Consider the following 7,523-nt stretch of genomic DNA (forward strand, 5'->3'; position numbering starts at 1 on the left):
TGTTCCTACAAATGTAAAATAACAATTTATGCGAGATACCCTATCTTGCACATAGTCTACTCTTTGCATGCAATCTCTTAAGGCAGGTGTATGTATGCATTTGAGAATATGGTTGAAATTGTATCCTGGAGTTGGTTGTAAATTATTATACTTAGTAGCATACTACATGAGATTCTGTGTCGTACTATACCTGAGGATGCTATAACTAATGATTAAGTATGTAATAAGTTCATCATTGAACATCCCTATGCCATATATAGGCTGAAGAAAAAGCCAGACAAACCTCCACTGAAAAAAGAGCACACTCATAGGACTTTTTACATCCCACATTTACTTTAATGAAATATGGATCCCACAATCTGCTGTTTCTTTCCTTTCTACTATGCTACAATACTTTTCTTATTTAAGAATAATCACTTTTTTGGTAGCTTCAGTTATTTGTTTCAAAATGTCCAATACAGTTATCTTCCTCTTTTCCGGTTCATAAAGAGAAGATGCAAACTGTGTGTTCAGTGAAGAATGAAAAATACATATCCAAGCCTTCTCCAAAAAGGCCTCAGTGACTTTTGCAACATCCTCAACTTCATTTATCTATAGGATGGCTTTTGATAGCTTTATGTAAGCTTTTTAAAGTTCAGCCAAGCCAGCTGCATGATCAACACAAAGACAATAGCTCCCCCACACAGGGTTACATGGATTAAAGAACCCGATCCATCAGTAAACCTGCCAGATGGCAGTGGAAGAAAGCTTGTAACTCTCTCACTTTCATTTCAACAGCAGCAAACAATGTTCAATGTTTAAAATAAACTCTTCCAGATGAGCTAAAGATAAACTCTGAGGTGGGTGGACTTGATCTTGCTAGGCTGCAGCTCTGAAGTGTTTGATTACATTAACACAAAACCCCTGGGTAGAACCCACTTCTGTCAACAGAATGCCTAGACTCAAACACCTACTACACGAAGCCATTTCCTGTGCTTTCATGGGTTGGTGGCAGAAACTCGCTTTGCTTTTCTCACAAACTAATAATGATTATATATTTTTCTGTGCTCAATATTTCCTCAAACCGTGTGGATAACTTCAAGATATAACTAAAATGCCAACATATATGTATGTCTGCACAGATAAAATATTTTGAATCTGTTTACAACTTAAAATTCTACTATTTATTCACCTTACTATTCTCATAGTAGCAAAAGCGGGGGGGGGGGGGGGGACTATTAGGAAGATTTAGAACCAATTCCATTCTGTTAAAAGCTGGAGAACTATCTAGGGTTATACCAAAAAGAAACAAGATGAAGGTACAAGTGCTTAAGTTCAACATTATAAAGGAAGGTAGAAACTTCTTCGTTTTTAATAGACTCTAAAACCCCCAACTCAGGACAAAGTAGGCTGGAATAATTCATATGTAACATGGCAACTTCCAAATATAAAATGACATACTGAAAAATAACTTTATTAAACATTCAGAAACTTATTTATCACAATAGGAGCTTTTTAAATGAGAGAGAGGGAAACAAAGCTGATGATGAAACTAAATTTTAAGAACTGGCTACAAAAACACTTTAGGACCAAATATATCAAGTTATCAATTCAATATATTGGTGCATTTAAAAAAATAAAACTATTCCCAAATTTAGATTAGAACTCCTTGGAAAAATATGCTTCACCACACAGAACACACTTACTGTCAATCCCACCAAACAAAAACTCTTCTGATATGAAGTGATAACCCTGCTGTACAATAGAAGCATTCTTATTTTGAATTGATTGGTTACATTTAAAAAGTTGATTAAAGCAGAAAATAAAAAAGATGAATGATATGTACCACAAAATGTTTGAACTTAAAACATGTAACATGTTCATTTCTTTGTCTGTCTTCTAATATAAGGCTACAGGTTCAGCTGGTATCTTTGTTGTTTTCCTTTTTGAACATGGAATCACTTGGAATTTCATTTTCTTACATTGTTCAAGAATACCTTGTTTTATTATGCTTCACTTGACTGTGCTTTGCAGATACTGCATTTTATTTTTTAAAACAAACTGAAGGTTTGTGGCAACCCTGCAGGAAGCAAGTCCATGGGTGTCAATGGTTTGTGCTCACTTCATGTCTCTATGTCATATTTTGGTAATGCTCAGCAATATTTCAAACTTTATGGCCTGGGGCAGTGGCTCACGCCTGTAATCCCAGCACTTTGGGAGGCTGAGGCAGGTGGAATCACGAGGTCAGGAGATCAGGACCATTCTGGCTAACACGGTGAAACCCCGTCTCTACTAAAAATATAAAAAAAATTAGCTGGACATGGTGGCAGGCACCTATAGTCCCAGCTACTCAGGAGGCTGAGGCGGGAGAATGGCGTGAACCCAGGAGGTGGAGCTTGCAGTGAGCAGAGATCGCGCCACTGCACTCCAGCCTGGGCGACAGAGCAAGCCTCCATCTCGGAAAAAAATATGTATTTCAAACTTTATTATATTATCTGTAATGGTGATTTGTAATCAGCGGTCTTTGATGTTATCATAGTAATCGTTTTGGGGCACTAGGAGCCCTGCCCATATAAGATGGCGAATGTAATTGATAAATGTTGTGTGTGTTCGACTGCTCCAGTCATTCCCACATCTCTTTCCCTCTCCTTGGGTCTCCCTATTCCCTGAGACACAACAATAGGCGTTCAAGTGAAAGAAAGAGTCTCATCTCTTTCAGTTTAAATAAAAAACTAGGAACTATTAAGCTTAGTGAGGAAGACATGTCAAGACATGTCGAAAGCCAAGAAAGGCCAAAAGTGAGGCCTCTTGTGCCAAACAGTTGACCAAGTTGTGAATGCAAAGGAAAAGTTCTTGAAAGAAATTAAACATGTGATTCCAGGAAACACATGAATTATAAGCAAGTGAAACAGCCTAATGTTGCTGATATGGAGAAAGTTTTAGTGGGCTGCCTAAAGTGATCTTCTAAGATCAAACCAGCCACAATATTCCCTAAAACCAAAACCTGATTCACAGCAAGGCCCTAATTCAACTCTATCTGGGTTGAGAGAGGTGAGAAAGCTGCAGAAGAAAAGTTTGAAGCTAACAGAGGTTGGTTCATGAGGTTTAGGGAAAGAAGCCATCTCTGCAACATTAAAGTGCAAGGTGAAGCAGCAAGTGCTAATGCAGAAGCTACAGCAAGTTATCCAGAAGCGCTAGCTAAGAACACTGATGAAGGTGGCCACACTAAGTGATATGGTTTGGCTGTGCCCCACTCAAATCTCATCTTGAATTGTAGCTTCCACAATTCCCACGTGTTGTGGCAGGGACCCGTGGGACGTAATTGAATCATGTGGATGGGTCTTTCCTGTGCTGTTCTTGTGGTAGTGAATAAGTTTCATGAAATCTGGTGGGTTTACAAGGGGAAACCCCTTTTGCTTGTCTCTCATTTTCTCTCTTCCCTGCAGCCATGTAAGACGTGCCTTTCACCTTCTGTCATGATTGTGACGCCTCCCCAGCCACGTGGAACTGTGAGTCCATTACACTTCTTTTTCTTTATAAATTGCCCAGCCTTGGGTATGTCTTTATCAGCAGTGTGAAAATGGACTAATACACTAAGCAACAGATTTTTAATGCAGACATAATAGCTTTCCATTGGAAGAAGATGCGGTCCAAGGCTTTTAGAGCTAGAGAGAAGTCAATGCATGGAAACAAAGCTTCAAAGGACAGTCTGACTCTCTTGTTTAGGGCTAATACAGCTGGTGACTTTAAGTTGAAGTCAATGCACATACTAAAAATTCTAAGGCCTGTAAGAATTATGTTTAATCTACTCTGCCTACGTGCTATAAGGGGAACAACAAGGTCTGGATGACAGCATATCTGTTTACAGCATGGTTTACTGAAATTTTAAGTCCACTGTTAAGACCTACTGCTTAGAAAAGATGCCTTTCAAAATATTACTGCTCATTGACAATGCACATAGCCACCCAAGAACTCTGATGAAGATGTATAAAATGATTAATGTTTTCATATCTGCTGATACATCTAGTCTGCAGCCCATGGATCAAGGAGTAATTTTGACTTTAAAGTCTTATTATTTAAGGAAAACAACATTTCCTAAGGCTAAAGCTGCCACAGTTATTCCTCTGATGGATCTGGGCAAAATAAATTGAAAAATCTTCTGGGAAAGTATTAACCATTCTAGATGCCATTAAGAACATTCATAATTCATATGAGTAGGTCAAAATATCAACAGAAGTTAGAAAAAATCTGAGTCCAGCCCTCCCTCATGGATGACTTTGAGGGTTCAAACCTTCTTTGGAGGAAGTAAACACAGATGAGGTAAAAATCACAAGAGAATTGGAAGTGGAGCCTAAAGGGCGAGTGAACTGCTGCAATCTCATGATAAAACTTGAAGAGATGAGGAATTGTTTCTTAGGGATAAGCAAAGAAAGTGGTTTCTGGAGATGGAATCTACTCCTGGTGAAAAGGCTGTGAACATTTCTGAAATGACAGCAAAGGATTTGGAATATTACATAAACTTGAGAAGGCAGCAACAGGGTTTGATAGGATTGACTTCAATTTTGAAAGAAGTCCTACTGCGGGTAAATACCACCACATGCTACAGATACATATTTCACAGAAGGAAGAGTTTATCAATTTGGCAACTTGCATTGTTGTCGTATTTTCAGACATTGCTCCAGCCAACCCAGCCTTCAGCAACCACCACCCTGAAGTCAGCAGCCATCGGGGTGAGACCCTCCTCCAGAAGAGAGAGAATGACTCACTGAAGGCTCAGATAATTGTTAGAGGGTTTTTAGCAAAAAAAAGTATTTTTAAATTAAGGTATGTACATTGTTTTTAGACATAAGGCTCTTATACACCTAACAGATAACAGTATAGTATAAATATAACTTTTACAAGCACGGAGAAACAAAAAAGCTTGTGTAACTCACTTTATTGTAATATTTGCTTTATTGTGGTGATCTGGAACAAAATCAGAAGTATCTCTGAGGTATTCCTGTACTCACTTAAACAGTAACATCGGATTTCTAGCTTTTTTGTCTTAAAATGGACTCAAAGTTTAAAGTTACTTGCAAAGCACTAACTACAGACTCCTTTTATATTTTTGTATTTATTTTTAGTATTTGATAGTTGTTTGGAAACTTTAGTCAACAGTAAATTTTTAATGACTTGCTTTTCACAAAACTACTTTTCTACTTTTCATATAAATTCCCTTTGTACTCACATTTCATTGACTTGCAGTATGATTAATAATTTGTAATGTGATTATTAACCAGCACAGCTGACACATGCATGCACAAATTGGGTTGGGTTTTCTTTGTTGCCTTCTGCACGCCTGGAACTAGAATAATGCCTGGTTACATAATAGGTACTCAATAAATATTTGCTAAGTGAATAACAAATGGTACACAACTTACTCTTAAGTATGTAATAGAACAAGAGGAAGCAGAAGGGCTGTTGTGTGCTAGAAGAAAGCCTATCAGCCTAGAGTTTCACATGCTATGTGCACTAGCTTTTTTTTTTTTTTTTTTTTTTTTTTTTTAGAAAAAGAGAATGGAGAATCAGTTATTATTGCAAATCTCTTAGATGGTAGTTGCTTAAAACTGCTTCCACTGCACTTTGATTACACATCTGGCTTAGTAAAAGCTTTTCCTTACCGTCTGCATAAAACTAAGCATTCCGTCTTAATTTGCTCTAGGAGTAAACTACCTTTCTCCATGTTAATCTGTAACTAATTTAACTCCCCACTGCCCAGAGAAGGTTTGTGGAACATCTGAAGCTATCTGTGGGGGCCAAGCTCCTGAAGGGTGATTAGTAACATGTTCTCTCTTCAGTGTTCCACAGGACATTTGGAATCAATTAAATATTCAAATACAGAGTCCCTCAGATCTATGGCCAGGCCCAGCAAGTTTGTCAGGGGAGGGAGTTGAAGGCAGATAATTGCTCTTCGCCACACCAGAATCTATAGCCGGAGACAGACTTTTAAAATATACTCTCTAGGCTTCCTGGTCTGCAAGCAAATAGTTGTCCACAATTAGAAATAATATAGAAAAACAACAGCAGCCTTATAGAGTAATAGGAATCACAGCATATATGACGACTACTCCCAAACAAGGTGTTTTAAAGGTAAACAAGTAGGTAAGTACATTGGGCCTGGAAGACTGTACCAGTCATTTCAGTACAATAGTATGGTATGTGCTGGCTACAAATGGTTTTTACATTTTTAAAAGATTATAAAAAGAAATCTGGCCTTTTAGATGAAGTCTGCTGAGACTTGGTTTAGAGTTTTGTTTCCATCATATGTACGTGCTTAATCATTAGCATCGCTAATTACTATCACTGCTAATAGACAGTAATGAGTATGTGCATTGTGGAAGGAGAAATGGATGTGTGCCCACATGTGCCAGGCACTTTGCTAAATGCTCTACCTACTCTGACGCTTTCATTCACTGAGCAATCCTTTAAAGTAGACCCTTATATTTCAATATAGAGCCAAAAAAAAAAAAAAAAAAAAAAAGCTCAGAAAGGTTAAGTAACTTGCCAAGGTTACAGGAAGCATTACACAGTAGAGCTGTTAGTCAAACCCAGTGTGGTGGTGTGTTTAAGCTGTGAAACCCCTTGTCCAATTAAATGCTACTGAGAACCCCACTATATAAAATAGTTACTCTGAGCGAAGCTGAAATAGAAGGCCAGCAACCTTAACCCTTCTCAAAATAAGCTGCTTGAAACAGGAGTCAATTTTTCAAAAAAAAAAAAAAAAAAAAAAAAAAACATGAAGCCGAGAACCAGCATGGAAAATGGGCTTTCAACTCAACTCTTCCATTATCTGGCACAATACAGTCTCCCCTCTAATATATTGCTGAGGGTGAGAACAAGTATCAAAACAACAGGACTGCCTTTTACTTATTTCTTTGCCCAGTAAAATGGTTTAAAGTGAGTCAGCAAAAGGGAGAATGAAGGAGGGGAAGTTAAGGACTTCTTCAAAATCTAACTCATCATTTTGGAGCTCTTAGTCATCAATTCCATCAAACATCTTCCAAATGGCAGCTCATTTTACCTTAATAGTTGGTGTTTCCAGATAAGTTTCTAGTTTTCCATCATGGTAAGTTAATATATTGTTTTATTATGGTGCCACAAACAAGAACTCTGAAAGGCTCAACTCTTACAAAAGGTCCAAATCCCCTAAAAAGCATCAAGTATCAAAATGCAGCCAGAAAAAGATGGTATTAAATGAAAAAAAGGGGGCTTCCTTTTAATGAAGTCGAGGTGTAGGACAGATTTATTAGCTTCCATTTTTCCAAGTTGCATTCTGGTATATTTCCTGCCCATATTTCTAAGTTCAGCAGGTCTCTTTGTAGGATTACTTTTTAAAAATACAATGTTTCAAAGAACATGATGCAGCTATATCCACTACACCTGCAGAGACACACCTGTGATGATATGCTGTTTCTCCAATTCACAAGGCAATGCTCTAACAGAAAACAGACCTTCTGCATGATATGCCAAGATCCTGCCATTCTTGAAAATAACTGATACTCATA

This window comes from Piliocolobus tephrosceles, chromosome 15 (genome assembly GCF_002776525.5).
Source record: "Piliocolobus tephrosceles isolate RC106 chromosome 15, ASM277652v3, whole genome shotgun sequence".
NCBI lineage: Eukaryota > Metazoa > Chordata > Mammalia > Primates > Cercopithecidae > Piliocolobus > Piliocolobus tephrosceles.